Here is a 27,304-nt window from a genome sequence, read left to right as displayed (position 1 = left end):
CCTATGTGTGTCAACTCTTATCTCTTTGTATACCCACTCGTTTTCTATGGAAAAAAGAATTTTTTGTTTAGCTTGTTTAGTTTCGGGGAATATTTTTAGTGACATGATTGCCCAAAGCCGAGGCTGATGGTCAACTCCCCATTCTCCTGTCTCCATGTCCCAGGTGCTAGGTTCAAGGAGTGCACTCCACACCTAGCTAAATGGATGGCGTCAAAATTTCCCTCATAAATGATTCAGTATCCATCACTAAGAGATAAGGCTGCCTTGATGAGTGTGAGAGTGTGTGTGTGTGTGTGTGTGTGTGTGTGTGTGTGTGTGTGTGTGTCTGTCAAATTCATGTCCTTCTGCTAGTACATTGGGCACGTTACCAAGGCTGAGCCATTCCAACACCTATCTGTCTAGACCTACAGACTAGCAATAATGCCACGAGTCGGACATCATCCAGTATCCACATTTCTCCTTTGAAAAATAAGTTTTTATTATCAATCTGTTCAAATCAGGACCCAACCCCTCACAGTGACTGTGGCTAACCTCAGTCCCGAAGTCTGTTTTAGTCCAGAGGCTTCGCTCTGCCTCTGCAAACTGACCCGTGGGTTGAAGAACTGAGCCATCTGCATGAATCTCCCTCATTTTGTTTTGCTAACAGAATCTGAGGTCTGTCGTTTATATTGTCATCTCTTCTGTCATCAGCTCCAGGAGCCTAAACTCCGTCATTACTCTCTTTCTCAAAGCATCGTGTAGGTCAAATTGGAAGGCAAATTACAGGATATATACTGTGTCACCAACCAGCACTCTGGTTCCCACTGCTGCCACCTGAACTCCTTGTTCTGGTGTATTATCAACTGCCCACCTCTGGCACCTAGCCACTCAACGACCTTTCTTTCCTGGATTACTGAGGTAGTGAACAACATGGCAGGACAGACAGAATCAACACCCTCCCGCTTCTAATTTATTAAGCCTTGTCAATTCCTTGGCTTGCGTGAATTTTGAATGTGAACAGTTGAATGATAAAAGAAAATGTTCAAGTCATTTGCACATCCCACTTTCTGCCGATGCAGAAACTGCCAACTCTTAACATCTTATGTTAAATAAAGACGGAATTCAGGACACCAAATTCCTTTTTAATGGCACACCAGAAGGCAAACGCAGATTTCCAAGCAACAAGCAATTCCTACAATCACTGCTGAGAGAGGGAAGAAAAAAACCTGCCCCTCTATCTTCTGTCAGGATGGACAGGAAGGATGACTATGGCTAAGAAAAATGCTTGCCTCTTTTTTTTTTCCCCAAAAGCTTTATCGGGAAATGTGTACCAAGAAGCAATTATCTATGAAGCGGTGAGGGATAGCATCATTTCACCTTAAACCTGAACTGCACTCTCGATTCCTATTCAGCTGTATTTCAATTAGGCTTTTATTTGAAGACAAGCCCCTGCAAATACATAATGTCACCTAAAAATGATCCTGGAAAAAAAAATCCTGTTGGGACAGGATTGTTATTTACTTAATACATGAGCAATGAGCTTCATTCCAGAGACTTAATGGTCTTGCTGCTTAAAAGGTTTGCAAAGAAAAAGCAGTACGACATGGGCTCTAAATTTAAAGGGGGTGGAAAGAGCTTGCATGGGTGCAAACTTCAGCATTTTAATGCTTATGCCTGGAATATGATTTAAAGGAGCCCCCTCCCCCCAGAACTCTCAAGAGAAGCAAGAAAGTTCATTCTATCCCAAAATATGCTGAGGCAGCCTACCTTAGGCATTCTGTGCCACCCTATGGCACCTACGGCATATGAGGTCACCAGGAACACTCACTGCCTCTCAGCAGTGTCCACATAATCCATCCTATCCATACAGTATCCTAGAACACTGAACAATCACGTTATAAAGAGATCCTAGAATGGACCTTATACCATCAGGACCTTTGTCATTGTTTAAAAGAGGGAGGGACCTCTCTGTGTTAGCAGCATACACATAGTGAAGAGGAAAGAAAGGCCCCTTCCTCTCAGACTTCAAAATGAGCCAATGACATGGGACTTAGTCAACTGCCAGTCCAGTGCTACCTAATTCTCAAACTCATGCCTAAACCACACCATGTGCCAACAGTCTGTCAGAGCAGGAAGTAGTTTGCTCCTGTGGTCACGCTGCAGTGAAATTCTCGGGATGACCTTACGAGGCAAATCCCACTCTGCTTTTGCAAATAGAAAAGCTGAGGTTTAAGGTCTTGTGTGCTACTTACTGCCTCCAGCACAGACCCATTAGAGAGGGTTAAAACCAAGGGGTTTGTAGCAAGGGCTGTGGAAGGAAGAGGCTGCAGGCAGACAGCCTGTCAGAGACGGCTGTGTCTCTGCATTGCCGTTGGCCTTTCACTCATGGTCCCAAAATGGATGCCAAAGCTCCAAGTCAGCCCTCCTCTTCCTTCTTCTTCACCTTTCCTTTCTTCTTCTATCCTCGTCCTCCCTTCATGGTATCCTGGGAATGGAACTCAGGACCCTGTGCATGCCAGATAAGCACACTACCTAATGTCACACTACCCTTCCCCTATGTTACCTATCTCTAATATAAACATTAAAGAAAAAAATCTGAAAGAACACACTTCCCACCTCACGAATCAATCCCTGTAGTACAGTTTTCCAGGAAGCCCCAGCCAAGCACTTCCACACGTAACCGCTTGGCAAATACGTTCTTTTCAAAACAGGGCTTGCTGTCCTCTCCAATAATGCAAAATTCCTGTGGAATGGAGGAGAGACTGGGTCTTCATTAAGCAAATTAGTCGGATCAAAGAAATTCAGTAGAAGATTCAGGATTCAAATCCGTGTTTCATCTTCAGCGAAACCCAAAGCTAGAAGCATCACACAGTAAAGCAGCATCAAATGAACCAAGACGTGTTACAAGTTGAAAAGGGGTTGGGAATGGATTCCGTGGACCATGGAGCTATTTATTTCTGTACTCAATATATCCTCTGAGGCAGAGGGAGGTGTGCTGTGGTTGTTTGAAAGAGAATAGTACTTAAAAGGCTCATATATTTCCATGCTTAGTCCCCAGTTGGTAGAACTGTTTGGAAAGGATTCAGAGGTGTGGCTTTGTTAGGGGGATTTCACTGGTTGGCTTTGAGGTTTCAAAAAACCCACACCAAGCCCAATCAATCAATCAATCAATCAATATCTCTCTCTGCTTGAATGTATGTACATATGTATGTATATATGTATATGCTGCCTGTGGGTATGTATGTATGTATATATATGCTACCTGTGGGTATGTATGTATGTATGTATGCATGTATGTACATATGTATGTATGTATATGCTGCCTATGGGTATGTATGTATGTATGTATGTATATGCTGCCTATGGGTATGTATGTATGTATGTATGTATATGCTGCCTATGGGTATGTATGTATGTATGTATATGCTGCCTATGGGTATGTATGTATGTATGTATGTATGGGTATGTATGTATGTATGTATGTATGTATGTATGTATGTATGTATATGCTACCTGTGGGTATGTATGTATGTATGCATGTATGTATGCATGTATGTATATGCTGCCTGTGAGTATATATGTATGTATATATGTATGTATATGCTGCCTGTGAGTATGTATGTATGCATGTATGTGTGTATGTATGTATGTATGTATGTATGTATGTATGTATATGCTGTCTGTGGATTAGGATGTAACCCTCAGCTACTACTCCAGCACCACACCTGCCTTCCTATAGCCAACTCCCTGTCATGATGATAATGGAATCTTCTGAAGCTGTAAGCCAGCTCCCAGTTGAATGCTTTCTTCTGTAAGTTGACTTGGTCATGGAGTCTCTTCATAGCAACAGAATGGTAACTAAGACAGGTACCAACTGTAACCTAAAAATCAAAGCATCCAGTAAGCTAGCTTTTGGGTTGCCCCCACTCCCCCATGACCCAGGACATTTTCTAAGCACACATCACAGACTGCATTTGGTGTTTGATAATAAAATGAAGAACTGGTCTTAGCCTGCCCACTGCTGTCTTTTGCAGTTTAGTTTGATCAAGGGTTCTTACAATCCTTAAGGAGATGAGGTCTTTCCCAAGCAGCTCTTCTATTGGCTTCTACCAACAGCAATGACCTTCATCTTCTTTAACTGATCCTTTCCCAATCATACGGGCATCTCCCCTATATCTCCCTAGCACCTTATCTCCACTGACTGTGAGAGATTTGTTTTCCTAATCTGAAGTAGCATCACTCAAGGAACTGAACTCGCCAGTGTGGTGCAGAGATAAGGTTCCACACGCAGTGCTGGCTGTGAGTCCTAAGGTAGCCTCAGGACTGGAGTGGGCTCCTTCGAGCCCCTGCTGGCTCCATTGTATAACTGAAGCTAGGGATAGAATAATCTCCCAGAAAGAAAGCTCAGCAAGGGAGAATTTGCAAACCAATCCTGAACTTCTCCGTGAAATGGAAAAGTATCCTAGTCTGTAATTTTGCTCAATTACCCACCCATACAGGGTATCTGAATATGTTCCATGTCATCCTTGAAAGCAAAATCAGGTTGGGACTAGTCCATTCTCACTCGCTGTCATGGCTGATCTTTCCGATCGACTTGACTATATCTGGAATCAACTAAAACCCAATCAGCTGGGCATAGGTGTGGGGATTTTTCTGGAGCAGATTATTTAATGTTTGAAGACCCACCCATCTGATGTCAGAATGGCCACCAAGAATCAGGGCCACACCTTCTATGGAAGCTCACAGAAAAGGATGTGGAGGAAGGAAGCTTTTGCTTTTTGCCTGCTTGCTCTTATTCTTGTTGGCAAGTTCATAGAGTCTGTGGCTGAGGTATTCCTTCACTAGTGTTGGGACATTCTTCTTCGGGATTCCAACAGAAACTGAAGACAGGCTGAGGCATACAGCCTCATAGACTAACAACTACCAGACTCCTGGCCTCTCTGTTGGGAGACAGCCATCATTACACTGGCTGGACCACAGCTGGACACCACTCTAATAAATACCCTTTTATTATACACAAATTCATTCTGTCGTGCTCCTCTGGAGAACCCTGACTAATGTACTAGTGATCGCCCCCCTCACGCCACCCCCATGCCGGTTCCTGCCCTCACCAAGGTTTGATTTTCCCATGCTTTCTTTTTTCTCTCTAACTATCGAGTCCTTCCAAAGCCACATTGCATTCTGTTGCTTGCACCCAAAACACCCTGCTCCCGAACAGGCCTAAGAGAAACCTCCCTTCTATTAACACATACGGTAGAAAGTCTATCTGTCCTTTACCTTTAGAAGCTCACCCCATAGTTTAGAACAGGAACAAAGAACAGTGTGCTACCCTCAAAGAAGCAGATATCCGTTCCTAGAAGCAACATGAGAAGGGTAAAGAGTAACAGAGGCACTGCATCTTCCGATGCAGTAAGAGGCAGCTACTAACTGTAAGGGGCCAAAATACATCGCCCTTCATGTTTGCTCAGCGGTCCACGCAACTTACACTTCTTGTCTATTAATGTAAAGCTATTAAAGACTATGCCAAGCCAGGAATGCATTCTGAAAAGCACGCAAAGTTTTACTTTGCTCTTATAGGATCTAGTTATTCCTCTAGTAAACCAGAGAGAGAAACACTTTCGGTTGCAAAAAGCAACGGGATTGACAGGATCCCGAACGCCATTATTTAGCAAAATTAGGTCTTTACCTGCAATCGCTAAACATCCCGATACATAATCTTTCAAATCGAAGTGGGTGGCAGGTCCTAAAATATGCACAGCAATCTGCCACCTAAAAATAATAGCAAAAGAAAAGAAAACTATGCAGAGTGAGTGAGTGAGTGACACGGGAAATGCAGCAACTTCTGTTCAGCACTAATTACAGCAAGCAATCTCCCTGCTATCCCTCAGGGCCCCTCGTCTCAGCAAAGTTTTAGAAACCTAAAAAAGAGTCTTTTGATTAAGGACAAAGCCAAGGTTTAAGGAACTTAAACCGAAGAGCGTCTTCCTACCTAGCTTCTAAGAATTAGGTTATCCTCTAAGCACAGGGATGGGGAAAGGCCAGAATAGTACCCACAAAAGCAAGCTGAGGCTTTGGGCTTCCTTTCCTGACAAAAGAGGAAACAAATGGTCTATGCCGAGAACACAGGGTGCCATCCATTCTGCTATCTCCATTCTGCTATCTCCATCTTTCTGAGGCGGAATAAAGACCTTCACAGTATGATCTTAGGGACACTCAGGGTGCCACACACCTACGGTCACAGAGCAGGAGACAGAAGGATGGAGAAAGTTCAAGGCAAGCTGAGCTACTTATTGAGAATCTGAGTCAAAAGAAAGAAACAGGAGACAGAGCACAGACAGGGGGACAGAGGCAGAGGGACTGATACTCTCAGGGCTTCCAAGACCAGAAACTGTTGAGGAAACTCTTAAGGCAAAATTAAATAGTTATGTAATGTGAGCTCTGTGCTGGGGGCCTCACATGTTTACTTCATGCTCCAGAGAGGTAACACGAGTTACCACAGTCTACCGATATGAAAAGGTAGAGATTTGCTAACAAGCTCACCCAGAGACCACCTGGCCAACGCAGCCTGAACAAAGGAACAGTGCTGATTTCTCTCACTAATCTGAATACTTCGACCATCCTGACTGGAAGCTGTCTTAATCCACAGACTCTGAGCTAGAGGAGACATGGTTATACATCTACATACTGTGCCTGCCCATCTCCTCTCAACAAAGAAGGCAAACATAGAAAGAGGGGGAACGAAAAGAAATAAGTGAGATCAAGTGCTGGGGACACATCTAAGACGCAGTGTCTGAGGGATGACGGAGCCGCAGGGGACTTAGTCTGACTCTTTAGTGTTAACGAGAACCTAGCCGCAGCTCCCACTACATAATCATACAGAATCACATGATCAATGTTAAATCACTTAATTTATTGGGGAGGGGGAAGCATGTGTGCGTTCATGTGTGTCCAAACCTGTGTGGGTACACATAGAGGCTAGACAATGACATCAGCTGCCTTTCTCCAGCTCTCTCTTCTTTTTCTCAGTAAAGGAAGGTCTCCACCTTCACCTAGACCACATCCATTCAGCAAGTCTGCCTAGCCCAAACCCCAGAATCCTCCTGTCTCTGCCTCCCAAGTCATTTGCCCAGGCCTGTTAAGTCACTGTGTGTGTGTGTGTGTGTGTGTGTGTGTGTGTGTGTGTGTCTGTGAGGGGGGATATATAATAAAAATAACATAGTTTTATATAATTTTTAGGTTGATCTGCAGACATAGCTCAGCACATAAAGCACCTGCTATTCGAAACCAGGAGGACAGGAGCTCAAATACGCAGCAGCCACATAAATTCCCTGTAGGCCCAGCAGCTCGCCTGGAATCCTAGCACTTGGAGGGAAGAAACAAAAATTCCCACAAAAGCCATACTGGTGTGTTGTGGGTTCCACTGAGACACCCTGTCTCAATGAATAAGGCCTAGAGCTATCGAGAAGATTCCCAAACTCAACCTCAGGCTTCTACAGTGCTGAGGGCACACTTAAAAATGTCCTTACTGATAAGACTAGGTGATCAGTGACGATCTCTGATCCATACTCCAGCTCTCCAAAGGATGTTTTACTTCAAGAATCAATCCTCAACACCCAAAGGAAGGATGCTGTTGACATCACTAGAGGCCCTCCAATCACTGGTGAGGGAAACAAAACACTCCTGCACTAGGCTGTCAGTTACCAGGAGCAGGGATTCGATTAGTACCTGGTGTTGGGAAAAACCATGGCTAATTATTACACATTTGTGGGTTACCTCACTGTAAGTCCATACTACAACCAAATCCAATTTTCTCTCTGCAGACTCGATTCACATCAATAGCCCCACCTATCACTGGCTACTACTGCTGGCTGCCTGAATTAAAAACAAAAAAAAAATTGTTTTTGGAAAGATTACTGTCAACATATACAGGCAAATTGCAATTCCAGTTCCCTACACGTGCTTAATGGTGGGGTGCACACAGCTACAAAAACGTACCTGAGCTCTGACATCTTCCCCCTTACCCCCTCCATTTGTGGAGAACAGAATAAACATCAAAAGCCAGAGAAAAAGCTCTGTAGGGAAAGGCCCCTACAGCCAAGACCCATGATGTAACTAAGATCAACCCTTGGACTCACATGGTAAAGGGAAAAAAAAAACTGCAATAAATTGCCCTCTGACCTCCACACATGCACCATGATACACAGTGTACATGCACACACACACACACACACACACACACACACACACACACACATACACACACAGACACATATACACAGATAGATGATAGATAGATAGATAGATAGATAGATAGATAGATAGATAGATAGATAGATAGATAGATAGATAATAGATAGATAGATAGATAGAGTGAAAGTGTCACTGTTCAAGAATGTCCTTCTGGGGGTTGGGGATTTGGCTCAGTGGTAGAGCACTTGCCTAGTAAACGCAAGGCCCTGGGTTCAGTCCCCAGCTCCGAAAAAAAGAAAAAGAAAAAGAAAAAAAAAAAAAAGAATGTCCTTCTGTTCCTCTATTCATTACTAGTACCTGGACTCCTCCTTTTCTGGACTGTGGACAGACTGTAACAGAATTATACACGACAGCTATGCACCTCCAGCCTTCAGCAGCCAGAATTCTCAACGAAAGAGAATGACTGTATGATTCAGATAGTTCTGTCAGCACCTTTTGACGAAGTTATCACCCAGGAGAGCTAACACTGAAGCAGTGAAATGCCCCACTACAAAAGCAGACTTGGTCAAGGTCAAAGCAGAGGCTCCCTGGGGCCCGTGAGCAAACCCAGTGCCCGGCAGGAATAGGTTACACAGTCCAGCGCTGATTGGGGTTCACCTTTGGCTTCATTTTCACTTTTTCTTTTGGCTGAGACGATGGTTGGGGGGTAGGGGAATACGACAGGTCAAACTCGGGGCTTCCCTGCAAACTAGCCAAACACTCGAGTGCTGGGCTCTGCCCCTTGCCAGAAAAGAGTATTTTCTATGAATTGATAGTTAACTTAATGCCACCCCAAAACTGTAAAAAGAATGAGAGGACGGCTGATCCAGAGAACCCATGCCCATTGTTACAGCTGGAATCCAGCGCACCACAGGCTCTGCGCGTTTCTCATCAGCTGCCCTCCTGGCATTATGGAGCTGTTCTATGTGCCGCGCTGTACCTGACAAATACCAAAGAACACCAAGACTGAACTAAAGGCAAGGACCAGGGAGATGGCACCTATTGCCATGCCTGATGACCTGATTTTGATCTTCACAACCCACATGGTGGATGGAGAGAACCGACTCCTGATGATCATCCTTTGGTTGCCATAGGAACACCAAGGCAGCTGTGCATGTGTGTGACACACGTGCACACAACTGAACACATGTAATTTTAAATTTAAAAGGAAGGAAGGAAGGAAGGAAGGAAGGAAGGAAGGAAGGAAGGAAGGAAAGAAGGAAGGGACGGACGGACACATGAAGCCCGATGTTGCCAAACATCCCCTGAGAGGCAGCGAAATCTTGAAGTTGTGATCATGGGTGCCTGAATAAGCAGGTCTACACACCTATTAACAGAGAGAACCAGGGCACATCTGATTTCCATTCACAGGTAAGTCCACAGAGAAGCCATCCAGCTGATGTCGAGCCACACTCGAAATCCTTTCTGGAATACTGGATAAGGCCAGACAGAAGGAGGCTAAGTCAAGGTGCTGTGACTAGCAAACACACTGAGGTTCGTCCTTTTGACAGTAAAAGAAAATATAACTGCTTTGTCCAGGAGACATCTGGAAAACATCTATCATGGAGAGGGCCAAAAATATATCTGATCCATTATGGAGAAAGTCCTAGGCAAAAATGTTTCCAGATCCAAAGGCTCTTTAAGAAGATAGATACACTGTGAATGGAGAGGGGGAGCTAAAAGATATTTTCCCCTAAACAACCGCTAAACTTCTGCAAACCAATCCTAAAAAAGACAATTTTTATGTAACGGTTTAAGAAAACAGCTTCCAAAGGCTCAATTACCATCTGCAATTATAATCAGGCCTAATTTAGAATACCCCGCCATGTTGCAGTCTTCATTAAAAATAATACACTTGCATGGGGATACAATTCGAATTCACAGCTTAAATGTTAGCAGGGCACACATGCCCACAACCCATGTCCCTCACACTCTGACACTACACTATGAACACACTTTCACAACACACATACCCCTAACACTACAGTCCAGGCTTAGATGGCCCAACTGTTTTCACCAGTTCCTTAATGGATATGGCTCTCCACAAACTTTACTTAACTTTCATATTTCAAATTGGAAAGGCGTGTGGGTTATTAAGACAATTTTCCAGAAATACAAATGGATTTTTTAAGCCTGCCATCCTTCAGACAGCATATGGCTAATCCTGTATTCTAGCCACTATTATCTTTACTCTGCATAAAAGGCATGATGCATAATATTTCCAGGGCTGCAAAAAATAGTTTTCCTACCACCCTAAATAATCAGATTTACCAAGTACCACTTGGCCTCTTTGTAAGCTTCATAATTAGTTAGAATAATGTGTTCCTGCACATTTATAATTCAGCATAATTTTTACATTATAATTCCTTAATATGGTCTCCTGCACTTACCAGGCCTTCGCCTACAGGGCATTAATGCAGACATTTTCTGAAAAGGGATACATGAGCTTCCTGCTGTCAGTCAAAGCCATTTAAAATATGACAAAGGAAAAGACGGTGCACCGTGGCGGTTCTGAGAAGCACACTGGGCACACCTTAAGCTCACGGCATTAAGCGAAATGTTTTCAGACCTATCTGTACATGGTGACTCCTTACACAGACACATCTTCCAAATCTCTCTAGTGTTCGGTACAGGGTCTCCTGCTGAACACGGCCTCTGGCAGGAAAGGGGGTATGGGTGTGTGGAAAGCTGCAAACAGCAAGACTCCCCTATATGCCTGTAAAATCAAGCCTTTCTCAGTTGGACAATTAGGTTTATAGAACTAATCAGGGAGAGAGAAATGAAGGCCATCTGGTTCCTGGAATATCTGTGTGTGACTGACACCGTCTTCTTGAGGTAAGCTTCCACGGAGGAGAAGGAGGAGAAACAGGCATGGGCTCTGACAAAACACTATATACCCTTGGGACCATGAACCTGCTCGAACTCCTCAGTCCTTCATCTGGAAGCTAGAAGAGGGAGTCAAAGCCTAGCTGGGTGGACCTCCTTTGATTCCTACCCACCTCCTATCAGGCTATCCTGCCCCATCGGACAGACTGCTTAACTGGTCTCTGTATGCAGGACCCCTGCCAGACAATTGTGCAGTTCCTCCCATGGTCTCCTTGGAGACTGGCTTACATGGTCCACGTAACCTGAAGGGTGAAAGGGTCACACTAACCTAGAGTTGTCCTTCAAATACCAAGCACAGGGTTATTTACAGTGAGTCTCAGATAGAACGCACAGCCAGCTACTCAGTGCTTCTCCCAGGCCTCCACCAGGCCTTTTACCGTCCCTTGTCTTCCTATCCTATCTACTCCACTACCTGCACAGAGCCACCAGCAATAATGTTTCTCCAGTCTTCTCAAACCGAAGCATCAGATCTGCAGCCATGCCTTAGATCCAAGATGCGGCCACTGCTCCCCAAGTAACAGCAGCCAATGACACAGAGCCATATCAGGGATGTTACAAAAAAAAAAGAAAATGTGTATTTTATGTACAACCCAAGGGGAAGGATGAAGTGAGGTAAATGAGTTCTATACACCCTTCCTCCATGACCAGAGACCTGCACATGGCTCTACGCTCTACTGAAGGAAGGCAAGCCTTCTTCATGTTTAATGGGTATGTGTCCAAAATGGTACCCACTAGAGCAAGGAGCATAACCATATCTGTGAAGAGAAAGAGCTTGGCAAGGCCCTGGGTTCAGTTCCCAGCTCCGAAAAAAAAATAAAAATAAAAAAGAAAGAGCTTGGTGCAGAATCCTGATATCCAGAAGAAATGAAGCCACATCTGCACAGAAGAGTGGACTGAAATGCATTGGATAAAAGCAAAATACTACATACAAGTCAGTAAGAGCCAAGCTCCCCGCCTGTTAGAGGAGAGAGCTACTAATGCACACAAAAGAACACTAAAACGGACCATGCCACGTACAGTGGGGACAGCAGGGTGAGCCTGGGACTAGCAAGACATAATGCTCACCAATCACTATAGCCTGTTAATTACTTAGGGGGCCTGGGAGCCGCAGCACCCTAGGAGCAATGTGCACACACAACGTCTAGTCCTGGCTTTCGTGCATCATTCTTCTCTGATGGGGATCACAAGCCCACTGGCTACTGTGTTCCTGAACCAAAACTCAAAGCAGGACCCAGCAAACCACAGTGTGCCTGGGACTTCTTGTTCGTCTACAGAGTAAGAAAGTATTGGAATAAAATGACTCAGACAGTTCTAAAGGGACCCTGGAGCTACTCTCTGAATGCGAGGTGAGCTGCATACCAAAGAACGAGGAGGAATTATAACCTGTTACCTAAAAGAGAATTCCTTAAGTTCTCAACCATATAAATAAATGAGCAGGTTAAAACCTTCATGACCAGAGTATCCAAAAGCTGCACATAAGGTGCCTATTACCAAGGAGGTAAATAGGGGGTGACTTTATGATGGGAAATCACAGCAGATGCCACCTTCATCGAGTAACTGGAGCTGAACGCATACAAGAGCACAAAGGCAAGTGGACATCCTGTGCCACCTAACAGAAAGGACTAAGAAGAACGGGCACCATATCTGTGGTTCTACGGTCCTGATGTAAGACCTGAATCAGGATGCTGGAAGATGAACAGCGGGCAAAGCAAAACTAGGGGACAGTCCACAAACTAAGTGGTGTGTTATCTACAAATGCATCCTGGTCCCGAAAGCCAAGGAAGCCTGGGAAAGTGCCCCAGACCTGAAGAAGACGAAGAGCGCATAGGGTTCTGAATGCCTTCCTTTGTTCTGGTACGTTTGAGTAGAGTCTGAGAACAACACTGTGAATTTCAATTGTGATCATTTACAAGACGATCCTTGCTTACTGAAACCATGCGTGCACCCAAGCACCCAGAGGGAGATAATGAATCAGTATAGGGGTGGACCCAAATATGGTAGGGCGAAACAGTTACGTTATGGTTGCTGTCACTGTTGCAACTCTTTCTCTTTAACCTCTGATGTGAAGTGTGCATACAGAGTCTGAAGGTGGAACATCCCTTCAGGACAGAGAGACAGGAGGGTTACTGAGGTGGGAAAGGATGCTTAAGATATTATCTACAAGGGACAGAACGGCTATCCAAAACTCCAAGGTGTTGAGATGCTAGAAGAAGTATGTTTCGCAGCAAACCCGTTATCCCTGAGGCTGGAGAGACAGCCCAGTGACTAAAGCATTTGCCATACAAGCATGAGGAACTGGGCTGGCAGGCCAGAACCCACATAGTGCTACCACAGTAGCACACATCTGGAATCCCAGTGTTCCTATAGCAAGAAAGCAAGAAGATGGAGAAGTCCCGGGAGCTCGTGGGCCATCTAGCCTTGCACTCAAGGAAGAAAACAATCAAGGCAAAGGCAAGGACTGAGACCCCCCCAAAGCCGTCTTCTGCACGCACACACGCACGCACACACATGCACACACACACACACACACTCAATGTCTTTTTAAGGATCATCATCTATATAGAGCTCACTAAGTAGAAATCAATGAACTAAATTATTCCCATGTTAAGTCATTTTTTTCCCCAATAAAAATCTCAGGGGGATTAGGATTGCTCAAGTAAAGCTATATAGGAAACCAACTCAAAGAGGGAGAAGCCAAACCCCAGAAAGTTTTCGGTTACGTACACAAGTTGGTGAGCAACACAGCTAAGGATTTGAACCTGGCAGTGCGACTCCAGAGCCTACACTAGACCACTAGACCATCCAGGCAACCCCATACAGCGAATCAGAAACGATGGGGAGACAGAAGGAGACAGACACCCCAGACAGGAGTGAGAAGAGACCAGACGGGCTGAGGGACTGAAGCAGAAAGGCATATTTCCAGATGCCAGTACTGCATGCCCCCAGCGCCCTGAAAGCAGGGAAACTACTTAGAGGTCTGTCAGCAGAAGTTCAAGTGGAAAGCACAAGGCAGAGTCTTTGGTTTCTATTAAAGAGAAAGGTAATGAAACTCGGACTGGCTGTAGAGGGCTAGGCTGTGAGAGCTGTTTTCGGTGAGACGACTTCTCCATCGGATCCAGTTCACACTATCTGCTGGTGGTCTGGGACTCTGGCCACCTTGTGGTTCTTCTCCCCTTAAGGAGCATACTCGGTGTGCTGACAGATTTCCTTTCCTGTGACGAATACCTGAGATAGCTAAGGAAGGTTTATTTCGGCTCCCAGCTCCAGACGTTCCCCTCAGCGGTTGATTGGCCACGTTGCTCTGGGGCTGGGCCAAGGTGGTCAATACATCGTGGCAGGAATACACTACAGAGTCAAGAATACACTTGTTCTCCACATGCCAGCCAGGAAGCAGTAAAACACAGGAAGGGCCAGGATCCCAAAATCCCCATCGAGAATTTATCCTCGTGACTGAACCATGGCCCACCCTCAGAGTACACAGGCCCTCCCCAAAGCACCGTGAGCAAGGACCCATCCTTCAACAGCCTTTGGGAGATGGCTGAGGTCCAAACGGCTCAAATGAAGAAGAAAACCACCGCTCTGATCTTCCATTTCGACACCCTAGTAACCCAATAATGGCTGGTGTTTTACTGAGGCTCTGCTGTGCTCAATTTAGGTAACTATTCTCCCTTGATAATAAACACCGTCCAGTTCACTCTAATTCCGTGGCTTCCCTTCCCATGGAGGATTTCTCTCCCATAGATTAAGTCATTTGTTCCCGCTGTATCTCATCAAAGACTGTACCTGGCCCGGTAATTGGGAGGGACTTAAATAGATAACTTAACCTTGAGAGGATGTTCATTTGACTCAACGCAGCCTTTCAATCTCAGAAACACACAAATTCCCATTCACCTCAGCATGTCTGTCTTTAATTATGACAGCAGTGCCGAGAAATTCATTTTCAAAGAGCTGATTGAGCCACAAGGGAATATTAATACCTAAATATTGAAGCAATACTGGTGCTTTGACGGAAGGGAAGCTGGTTCCGCTAGATGAAAAGACTTCAAAAAATGTCTCTGGTCTATGCTAAACAAAAAACAAAAAAACGAAAATTAAAAACCCCATGTTTTTAGCTCTCTGCATTAAATTGGGAAGTATAGGTATTTATTCTCCTAAAAAACGTATCTTATCATCATCAAATGCATCTGCTGTGGTGCGGCTGGGCTAAAGGGTGTCAGCTCCTCTTTGCATCTAGAGGAAATACATCTTTCTCAGTCTTCACCAGCTAAGCAGAAGGTGCTTGCAGTGCCCACTGAAGCTATAGCCAAAGCATTCCCCACTGCAGGTGAGCAGACACGGAGGAATGGAGGGGCCCATGTGACAAAGTTGACCTGTGCTTTGTCACGGATGGCTGGTTCACAGCAGTAGACGTTCCACCAGATGATTACAAGTCTAATAGAATAATAATAAAAATTCCAGGAAGCAGAGAATCCGGAACCTGGGTAGGTAGACCACAGGATCCTACTCCGTCCCTGGAGCTGATGCCACCGTAGCTCTTCAGTGATTTACAGCCCGGCAAGCCCTCTTCCATTGATGATGCGCCATTATGCGGTAGCGTTGCTCCCTGCTCGTTCTAAGAACTCTGTAAGTATCGCACTGAGAAGACATTAGTGCACCTTTAATGCAGGAGACGGGAGAAGAGAAAGCGGAGGGTCAAAACAGTCAGGAGAGGGCATGAAAACAGTCTCCTATCTAGAGACACGGAGACAGGAGCCCTGGGCTCACGGACAGCACACGCCATTATCCAGATCCACCCGGAACTAAGACAAAGGACGCACAAGTGCTTTCCGGTCACACTCGAGTCTCCAGACCTTCTCCAGACTGATGCTTTTCAAAGGTGTGGCCACAGCCAGGCATGGTGGTACACAGCTTTTGCTCCCAGCTCTAGGGAGGCAGAGGCAGGAGGATCTCTGGGAGTTCTAGACCAGCCTGGTCTAAATAGTGAGTTTCAGGACAACAAGAGGTACATAGTGTGAGACCTTGTCCAAAAACAAAAAGGTGTGGTCAGACAAACGCCTTTAAGGACAGCCTCCTGCTGCCTGGGTTCTAATACAGTTTATTAATGAGCTTTTAAACCCAGGAGGGCAGCAAACTTCTCCCACTCCATCTTTCTATATGGTCTCAAGTAAAGTGATCAGGGGGAAAAAATCTATTTTTAAGTGGTTGGTTGAAGAAAAAAGAAAAAGAAAAATCTTATTTTATGACACATTAAAAGAACATGAAATTTAAATAAAGTTTTATTAGTACAGGACCAAGGCATGTTCAGTGAAGTATTGGCTGTTGCCACATCCGCAATTCAACTAGCCAGTGAGCTGTTGATAGGAAGGAGAGAGGTGGAGGCCTGGTTGAGCTTGATGTCACACAGAGCTGACCCGAAACCAAGATGCTAGCTACAAATAGATGGAATGAAGAGAGTAAAACGAGAAACGAGACAACGATGGCTCTGGGCTGGCCAGCTTACACACAGGACTCCGTGTGCTCCACAGGGAGCCTCCGAGAGATAGTATTCCCACCCCACACATGAAGACCTAGAGTCCAAGAAGGGTAAGTGATGCCCTAGTGAGGTTGTAACCACATCTTACAGAGTGTCACCGCATCATGTCAGGGACCTTATAGATGCCCTCACAGAAGAATGCACTTACAGGATGACACCATAGGGGGTGGGGGTGGGGGAAGATTGCTACAGACCACCCCAGGATCGCAGCACTACATGATGTTCCTGAATCCTCACAGGGCCATAGTTCTACAGGGTGTCTGTCACCAAGGCCTGGCAATGTAACAGCCCTCCAGGATGTCTTCCAAGGTCAACAGGTCTGATCATCTCCTAAATCTCATATTGTTAAGTATCACAGACAGTTGAGATTCCTATTCATAAACTGGCATCATTCTTGCCATTCAAAAAAAAAAAAACAAAACCAGGCAGTGAAAGAATAAATAAAAGGACAGACTGCCTGCCTTTGAAAGGAATGGTCGCTTGACAGAGAAATGTTTGTGTTATTAAATACCGCACGCCTCAGTGTTAAGCGCTGAGGGATGCTTAGCGCTTCTTTAGACAGTTAGCCTGGGCTAACTGAGTACAGCCAGATCCAGATCGAGCTAGGCAAGCACACTATGTAATCTCTTTATTCCCCAGAATACCTGCTGGATGGAAGCCTGCATCATTGGCCCATGGAGACTCTCTCGCACAAACTAACCTCTCACAGCCCTCTCTATATCCAGCAATAACTCACTTGTAATCTAAGAGACAGTGACAGTGCATCTACCGACTGATTAGGGTCTTCTGAAATATCTAAGGAAGACTGATGACACGGCCAGCAGTGAGCTGCAGATTTCATGAGTTATTTGGACTACTGGGAACAGCAAACATGCATGGCACTCGGAGTGTGCAAGGAACAATCCCAAGTACCTTCAATGTAGCGACGTGTTAAATTGTTAATTCTCCCATCCCGACCAGGACAGTGTTAGAATCACTTTCATCTCACAGATTAGGAAACTGAGCCACAAAGAGAATAAGCTATTTGCTAAGGTCCAGAAGCCAGAAAATCCCACAGGTAGCTTGGCTTCAAACCCAACCCATGGTGGTATCAGAATTCACACATCTTCCTTCGTGCCTCACTGCCTCTCCATGCTGCCCAACGAAAAGCGGTTACTTACGAACAGAACATAGTTGTGTGTGACCAGGATTCAATCGGCGCTATTCCTACACATACATGCAGGCTCTTAGCTTTCCACAGCTGGGGAAAGGGTAGAAACAGTAACCTATATGATTTGAGAAGAACCAAGAAAACATTGTTTTGCTCTAAACTGCAAAGCTATAACTTACTTTGAAAGAGGAAGGCTCAGGGGACATGGCTCAAGTGCTTGTCACGTAAGCATGAAGACCTGAGCTCTATACCCAGAACTATTTTAAAAAGAGAAAGAAAGGGGTTGGGGATTTAGCTCAGTGGTAGAGCGCTTGCCTAGCAAGCGCAGGACCCTGGGTTCGGTCCCCAGCTCCGAAAAAAAAGAAAAAAAAAGAGAGAAAGATAAAAAAAGTCAGGTGAGAGAGCATATGCGTGTGATGTTAGTGTTGGGGGCGACAGAGTAATGCGGATCCCCAGAGTTTGCTGGCCACCTGGGTTAGCCTACTTGCGCGCGCGCACATATACATACATACACGCACACACACACACACACACACACACACACACACACGAGATGAAAACTACCCACAATACTTAGTTTCATAGGATATTGTCAAGAGGACAACTTTGCCTTCATCTGTGAGGCTGCAAGGAATCTGCTACAGCCACTGTCACCGAGTCGCCTGGCTTTCAGCCACAAGCCAGATCACATGTTCAGTGCTGAACCAATCACGAAGAAGGAATCTAAATAACCCCAACAAGTCCAAGGCAGAGCTGGAGTTTGGCTCCTCCCCCAGCTAAAGACTTCTAAGCTAAATCGAGGCTTTATGAAGAAGGATGGTGGACAAGATGCTGCTTCAGGACCAAAACGCATCTCCAAAAAGGCGTCTGTACAGAAGACAGACCGCAGAGGTTGGGTAGGCCACACGTAGGGCAAACCTGGACCAAAAGCAGTGGACGACTTCATCCTTCATATCACTAGCAAGCTTTAAACGCTGAGCTAATCAAGGAAAACTTCGGCCCTCTGGTTTCTACTGAAACGTAAGAATGATTTCACAGCACTGGCTCAAATTCCTGCAAGGCAAAAACCAATTCAAGCCAGACCAAGTTGGCCCTGGACAAGAGGCAAGTTGTATCCAGCTCGCTGCAGTCGGGCCACTCCCCGCTGCTCTCTTGCCTCGGTCCTACAGCTTCTTGGGCCAGATGGCATTTATTTGGTTTATAACTCCAGTATCTGCCTTTTATAGACAACTGATGGAGAAAATAGGTCAAATAACTGCCAAAACTCGGATATCTAACTGCTGCCGCCATACCTCCGCCAAGAAAAAACTTACTTCCAAGGAGAAGCAGGAGGCAAGAAACAGGCTAAATCAGATTCCAGCCACATTCTGGGTCTTTGCTCAGACCCTTCCTTTAAAAAATAATAATAGTAATAAATAAATAAAGCATGTAAAGTTCAAAGAGTGAACAGGACTGCCTCCTTTTGAGGAAGAAAAATTCCATATGACAGCAAGAGAGATGAGGCTCAGGGCCCACGACTGTGACATCTGGCTAGTGTGAAGTCTGAGACATTTCAGTGTCAATAAATCCTAGGAATACAGTAGAGTCAGACTCCTGCTGCCCCATGGTATAATACTAGAGATGGTATTCCTAAGTCTTTAAAGGATGCCCGTGCTGAGAATGCCTGATTGGACCCTATAGAAAGTCTAGCAACCAAGGTGTCAGCTGTAGTGTGGAGGGTTCAGGACAAGGAATTCCAATTGGAAACACCTGGAATTAGATTAAGTTGATCTGTATGGGGTGTCCTGATCACATTGGGCTCCTGAGTGATCACTTGTCAAGGATTTTCTTTTTTCTCTTGCCAAAGATCCATGCTTCCTAAGAGAATGCCATTCCATAGGCTGAGAGCGGAGGAAGACACCTAGCTTTAGCACAGAGAGAGACAACATCCTGGACCACGTCGCTGGGAGGAAAGCAGGCATCTAGCCTGGGTAAACGTTTTACTCCTGACAAATAGGAAACGATGTATACCGTGCAAGCATCTAGAACAGTGGTTCTCAACCTTACTAACACTGCCACCCGTTAACGCAGTTCCTCGTGCTGTGGTGACGCCCCCCACCCACCCATAAAAGTAGTTTGTTGCTACTTCATAACTGCAATTTTGCTACTGTCATGAATCGTAATGTAAATACATATCTGATATGCAGGATATCTGATATGTGATTCCCCCCCAAAAAAGTCACAACTTACAGGTTGAGAACCACTGTTCTAAGTGTTTAGAGGAGAGGGTAGTCACCTTCTCATTACCGACATCACAGGAGCTTTCAAAACAAAAGAGTCAGCCTGAAGATGCCACTGACATGGGGCTGTGGAGATGGCTCGGTCTGTGAAAGCGATGCTGCCTAAGCTTAGGAATGAAATTTGTATCCCAGCATCCACACTAAAGAAAAAAGGAGCCAGGCTCGATGACCGGTGTCTGTGACCCTAGCACTGGTAAGAGGAGGATAGCATTAGTTTCCTGGAGCTTGCTGGCTGACTAGCCCACCCCACCGAGCTGATGAACACCACGTTCAGTGAAAAGACCTACCTCAGAAAGTAACAAACGATAAAGGAAAACAACGGCATCAAATGCACAAGCACAAATGTACACAGGGTGTGCACGCACCCACACACAAACAAACCCGTACGCACGGGAAACTAAAATCACATTAAAACTACATGACATTGACACACGGTTGAAGAATCTAGACCCGACCGTTCCTGACCCAAACACCTTCCACTCTGACAGTAAGTCCTCCCTGCTTTGAGCAATGGGGTGTCACGTTCTCTCCCTTCCAGCTCAAATTTCAAGGCACCACTGTCTCAACTTGGAAATCAAGAATATTTAAATGATAACAGGAAGGAGGAGATTTGAGGGCCACCCTAGCTGAGGAGCTGAGGGCAGTTGACAGCTACTAGGGAGGAAGAACCAGTCTTCTTAAGGGTGTGGCCCTTGATAGGTTGCCCAGGCAACAAGATGCTTATTCTAGAAGCACCAAAGGACTCAGAGGGCTAAAGAAACAGGACATGAAGTTGTAGGGTGGTGTTGTGGGAGAGAGTCTAGGAGCTGGAGAGAGGAAAGCAGGGAATAGAGATGATCTATATATACTCCATCTGTGTTACGAAAGCCTCAGATCTAAATTTTAAAAATAACTAAATGGAAAACAGAGGTACCTCAGATAATGAAGCCAAAAAAACTGGTACTCTGTGCAAGAATTCGGAGAACACATCTGGATGCTATGCAAGCCAAGGACTGACAAGTAGGCTCTTCCCAGAAAGACCATCACGCTGTTTCCCGTGCCCTGACACGGACATGAACCCCATGGGCATGTTTAGCTAAGGCAGTCAGGGAAAGATGGGCAATGACCTGAGTCAGAACCCAGGAGTGGAACAACCGGGGAAAAGACCCAAACGTGGCACCATTATTCCAACACGGCCCCTCTGATCATCACCTCTTCTTGATTTTCCCAGCTTTATTGAGATATAACTGACAAATTAAATTGCGTGAAGTTAAGGTGTGAAACAGAAACATGGGATCCATGTAAACACTAAGAAATGATTACCACTATTTACTAAACACATCCATCACCTTGCCGCAGATCCTCTGCACGTATGTGTGTGTGAACTGAGCCCACTCAGCGAACCTCAAGTTCAAACTGCAGAACTGGTAACTACAATCTCCACACTGTATGCTGGGTTTCCAGAACAGCACCATGCTCTACATGGAGGTTTCTACAGCATTTACCCAGCCCACCCTGCATTCAGCCCCTAATAAGTCCTGGTGGTCTCCTCCCTGAGCACAATTTTTTTAGGTTCCACATCTACATGCAGTCTTTCTCTTCCTCTGACATAGCATAACACCCCTTCCTTCCTGTCTTAGGGTTTATTGCTGTGAAAAGACAACATGACCAAGGCAACTCTTATAAATTATAAAGGACAATAACATTTCATTGGAGCTGGCTTAAAGGTTCAGAAGTTCAGTCCATTATCATCAAGGTAGGAGCTTGGCAGCATCCAGGCAGATGTGGGGCTGGGGAAGCTGAGTGTTTTACATCTTCATTTGAAGGCAGTTAGGAAAAGACTGGCTTCCGGGCAGCTGGGAGGAAGGTCTTTCAAAGACCACCTTCCCAGTGACACACTTCCTCCAACATGGCCACTCCTATTCCAATAAGGCCACACCTCCAAATAGTGCCACTCCCATATTCACACCAAACATATTCAAATCACCACACTCCCTTGATGTGCGCCCTATTTAATCCCTATCCCAAGATGGGACTGTACCTGTGTTTCATTCCTGGCATTACTAATGGCAAAGGTGAAGAAGGGATTTTACCAATATCCTGAAGTCCCTCATCAGCTGACATACTGGAAAGAGAATTAATTCATTGTGGGACAGTAACGTCCAGAAATAGTGGAGACCAGACCTTTCAAGAAGCACACGTTCATATAGTGGAGACCCTCCTGGTTGCAAAGATACTTGGTTTTGAGAGGTGACACTTCAAGCCTGTAACCACAGAACACTAAATGCTACCCACCCACAGCCCCCAAGTCTCATATGTGCCCAAAGGGTGGCTGACACTGTGCCCTCAGCCTGAGAAAGGACCTAGTTCACGCCTAATTCCTTACCCTACACCATGTTGTCACTGAGTTCCTAGTCATCTACTGCGTGGCAACAGAAAATAGCAGAGGGTTGCAAGCCACCAGGAAAACATCAGGCACAGAAGTGAACTGTCTTAGTCAGGAAATGTGGCTATGAAAGACCTTTGTCAGGGCCAGAATGAAGCACAGTAAGTGACATTACTTACGAGTCACAGCCCATACTCGAGGCACTGTCAGTGTTTACTCAGCATTTACCAACTGAACGAGAATCAGAGATATGGAAATATATCCTCGCCGAGGACAAGAGTCAGTAAAGGGAGGTACGTGAGATGTGGCATTTGCTTGGTCAGACTATGGCAGATCTAAGGAGCGTCTGTGGGTGCCAATGTCCCTTGTACCAGCTCCGTACTCTCCACTCATCCCTTCACTAATGCTGGAGCTATATCGTCAAAATGTCATGAGAAATGAATTAGGCAATGCGTATCAAGGTGCTAAGCTCCACTTGAATGTACCAGGTTTATAAGAAAGATCTGCAGTAAAACAGATGGAATTGATGATCATTGTATTAAATGAAATTAGCCAGTCTCAGAAAGGCAAACTCTCTGATAGTCCTACATAGTTCCTGATAAGTGGAACAAAGATGATACACACACACACACACACACACCCCGAAAGAATTCACACAGCATAAAATAATAAGTCAATACATTTTTTTTTTTCTTTTTGGAGCTGGGGATCGAACCCAGGGCCTTGCGCTTGCTAGGCAAGCGCTCTACCACTGAGCTAAATCCCCAACCCCAAGTCAATACATTTTTAAAACTGGAAATTATGGTGAGCGCACTGCTGGGTGAACATGTGCAAAGATGTGCCAGAAGGGACTGGAACTACTGTACGACACGAGCTCTGGTGCCTACTTTTTATTTTGTGAGTTGTTCTCATACAAGAACGTAGTCCCAGTAGGAAGTTTGAAAGCACTGAGCGGATGTTAAGGATTGAGCTTTGTCCTCCCTGTAAAAGACATGTAAATTCTCGGAATGTGACGAGGTTTGAAAACAGGGTGATTGCAGCTACCATTACTCAAAGGGGCACTGGAGTGGGCTGGGCCCTGCTAAGGGTTAAAAACAAACTGCTCCCAGGAGCTGTCTTGGTCTCCAGCAAGTAGTGCTATTTTAGAGATTGTGGACACTTTGAAGAAAATTAACTCAAGTGATTGGGAGGGCCATTCATGCAATGGGCCAGAGAGACCCTTATTCCTGATCTCTCTGCTTCCTGGCCAGCCATGAGACAGTAGCTCTCCTCTACATCCGCCCCTGCTGCGATGGTGTCCTGCTCAAGTAAAGGGTAACAAACAACAGTGGACTGGGCCACCCAAAATCATGAGTCCGAATAAATCTCTGCCCAGTCTGTCTGTGTTGGGTGTTTTGGTCACGGTAACACAGGAAGGGAAGGAATATGTGCCCTTAACTCATCTACTCAGGGAGAGGCCAGATGGGAGGAGTGCCAAGGAGATACAGACACAAACAATCATGCCAAGAGCAGGTGGAGTCATGAAAGTTTGCACACGACAACATGCCACAGGGACAGCCCCAGAAACAGGCAGTCAGGTGCTATGAGATTTAATTAAAACCGATGAACTTCTTAAATGTATCACAATTGAAAGTTTACACAAGTCTGAATCCTTAAAGACGGTGGTTAATAAGCAGCCTTCAAATTCCTGACTATGTAACAACCTGCTCTCATGGGCACCCGTGAAATCGGCAAAGAGCAGCAGGGAAGCCCAGAGCACGAGTCCTCCACTCTGCAGTCCCAATACCTCCAGGCTCTACAGCATGACCTTAAAACTCAGCCCCTGTGCAGACCAGGGGTCAACCATGCTCACTATCCCTCCGTAGCAGACAGTGTCCGCTGTCCTCCTAGCCCTGACGTAGTATTCCTACCAAGCTTCATGCAGCAGCTGCGTGACAGTGACAGACAGTGCTCAGTTAATTAAACCAGTTTTCCTGCAGCTGAAACCATGGGCCTACTTCCTCCCTCATCCCACAAAGCGTGCGTGGCAGTTCGAGTTTTTTACCAATATGGGAGTAATTTGAAATCAATTTCCCTGTCTTGGATGAACAGGGGACTGTTTAATGTGACCCACAGAGAAAATTAAAGGTCTGTTTGCACAAGGCAGCTTGTGCTTACCTGGCCTTAGCATCGGAAGAGTGGTGGGGCTGTGTGACTGGCGATGGCACCCTTTGAGGAAGTGGGTCTTAGTGCTAAGGACTGTGTTCCCAACTCTTTCTGGGGTGTGTGAGCTTCTCTCTAACTATAAAGTGAGGGATATTACTTTAACCTCCTTATTCCACCACCAACGCATGCTCAGTGAGCAATGACCGTGAAATAGGCAGCCTGGAGACCCAAGTGTGCAAGACAGACGTCTCAACCTTTGGGCAGGCAGTCTGGCCCACAGGCTGGAAAGTGACTGCAAAAACAGCCTACAAAACCCCTGGAGGATGGCGCTGTTGTCGAGAGTCACTCACTAACCTGCGACTCGCCAAGAAGGCTGGCTGGCTGGCAGGTGAGCCCCAGGGAGTACCTATCTCTGCCTCCCCACCCATGGGCTTATAGGTCATGGCAGCACGGCTACAGGGCTCAGTCATCATGGTTAAGTAACAAGCACTTCATGGACTAAGCCATCTCCAGACAATCTCTGAGAGCAGAACTGATAGCTTAGCATCGGCTCCACACCACCACAGAGGGCTTGCCTTTCCTGCTTTAAATGTTCAATGTCAACCGATGTTGCAGAATATTTGATCCGAAAGACTGTGTTATCTACTGAGGGAAAAAAAAAATCTGTTTCTAGTTGTGGTGCGGCTCAGCCCTTAGCACGCACATCTAATCTCTGTGGCTGGAACACAGACATGCTCTTAGTACACACCTTTAATCCCAAGCAGTGACGGTAAAGTGAGTTTGAAGAAGGAAGCATCCGTGTTTAAAAGGGATGTCTAATTGAGCGGCAGACAAAGTGACAAATCAGAGAAAGATTTGACAAAATGAGTCTCAAGAGAAGAGAGAGAAAAAGAGAAGTTACTGGAAGGGCAGTGCAGAGCGAGGAGAGGAGGCGGTTTTACTGGGACAGCTATACAAAGACAGGTTGCAGAGAACACACCAGACACAGGTGAAGACAGAACCAGCCAGAGAAGGAAAAGGAGACAGAAACTGGAACATACTGCCAAGTGAGTATGAGGCCAAGCGACGTAACTCATGAGAAGAAAGAAAAGCCAGACTGAAATCAGTCAGCTTGGAGAGGAGTTTGAGTCAGATCAGCTGAGGTGAACCAGCCAGCCAGAGTTCAGAAAGAACAAAAACGAGTGCGCTCATTCAGCAGGAAGTCTCAGGGGCTGAAAACACTGCAGGCCTAGATAAGACTGTATAGAGACTAGAAGAAGTCTCTATACCTAGGTTAGAGAGAGAGACAATAAGCCTCACAGATGACAATTACGACAGGCGAAAAGATGCTTTTACAGACTGACTTCAGAGAGGCCCATTAAAAATAGATGGCAACCCTACTGGCTGGCACTAGCCACGCCCAGTCTCTCTTATCCCTCACTTCTCCCCGACACTTACTGCCATCCTCCAGGTGTTATCATCCATTGGCTTTCATCACGTTTTTTTCTAGGTGTTGAAACCCACACCCCAGGATACACAAACACGCTCTCAAGCCATGGAATCTCAATGTCTTCCCTGACTGTTATGGATAAGTCAGCTAACAGAAGAAGCTTGCAGGGGTCAGAAGTCTGAATGTGGTCAGCTCCCCTTTACCACATAAACTGGTCGTGGTGGTGCGCCCTTGTAATCCCAGCACTAGAAAGGAGGAAACAGGGCTGGAGAGATGGCTCAGCAGTTTAAGAGCACTGACTGCTCTTCCAGAGGTCCTGAGTTCAATTCCCAGCAGCCACATGGTGGCTCACAGCCATCTGTAATTGGGATCCGATGCCCTCTTCTGGTGTGTCTGAAGACAGCTACAGTATATTCATGTAAACAAAATAAATAAAAGGAAGAAAAAAAGAAAAGGAGGAAACAGAACAATCAGAAGTTCAATATAATCTTTAGGTACACAGGCAGTTTGAGACCCAGGCTGGGTACATGCCCTAAAACAAAGAAACAGAGAGCAAAGAAACCCACATACAGTATCAGCCTGTCCAAATTACCAGTGCAAACATACAGCCCACACTTGCAGCAATGACATACTGCATGTTGTTGTAATTGCCGCCGGCTGAGCTTGACTGAAATCTGAGTCTTCCTGCTCCTGACTGGAGATTATACTTAGTAAGTCTTGGAGACCCAGAAGAAGAAGAAGGAGTACTGGAGTACACATTTAATCTTAGCCTGACAGTCAGAGGGCAGAAGCAAGCAGATCTCTATGAGCTCAAAGCCAGCATGGTCTACCTAACTAGTTCCAGGCCAGCCAGAGGTACAAGTAAGGCCCTGTTGGGGGTGAGGGGTAGGAGGAGAGAGGGATAGAGGAGAGAAAGGGGGAGTGTGAGAAAAGGGAGAGCTAGAGAGAGGGTGTGTGGGGATCCACTATCATCTCCTTAGGTAGCCAAAGAATTTCTCCTTTGCCCAAGTTCTAGCATCTATTTCTTCCTTAGAATCAGCAAACTGTTACCATACATGGTTCATGGTCGTGGTATTTCATCACAGGAATAAAAACCCTAACTAAAACAATTATTAAAAAAAAAAAAACTTGGGTTCAGTCCCCAGCCCCGAAAAAAAAGAAAAGAAAAAAAAAACTTGCAAATAAATAAAAACCTCACACAGAAAAATTGACCTGAGCCAAACAAAGTCTATAAAACTCAACCAACTTCCAGGTCAGAATGGGCCCTTGAAAAAGACACTATGAAACGTTACATTAACTTTCAGGATCA

The 27,304-nt window shown here is 45.5% G+C and overlaps 1 protein-coding gene across 2 annotated transcripts in view; it reads right to left on the bottom strand.

Annotated features, from left to right (window-relative positions):
* The window catches only part of Ptprg (protein tyrosine phosphatase receptor type G), a 671,028-nt gene that overhangs the window by 617,662 nt on the left and 26,062 nt on the right, over positions 1-27,304 (bottom strand). The window lies entirely within an intron of this gene.

The sequence above is a fragment of the Rattus rattus genome, chromosome 12 (assembly GCF_011064425.1).
Source record: "Rattus rattus isolate New Zealand chromosome 12, Rrattus_CSIRO_v1, whole genome shotgun sequence".
Taxonomy (NCBI): Eukaryota; Metazoa; Chordata; class Mammalia; order Rodentia; family Muridae; genus Rattus; species Rattus rattus.
The sequence above is the reverse complement of the archived record's forward strand: the minus strand, read 5'-3'. Positions and strand labels throughout refer to the sequence as shown.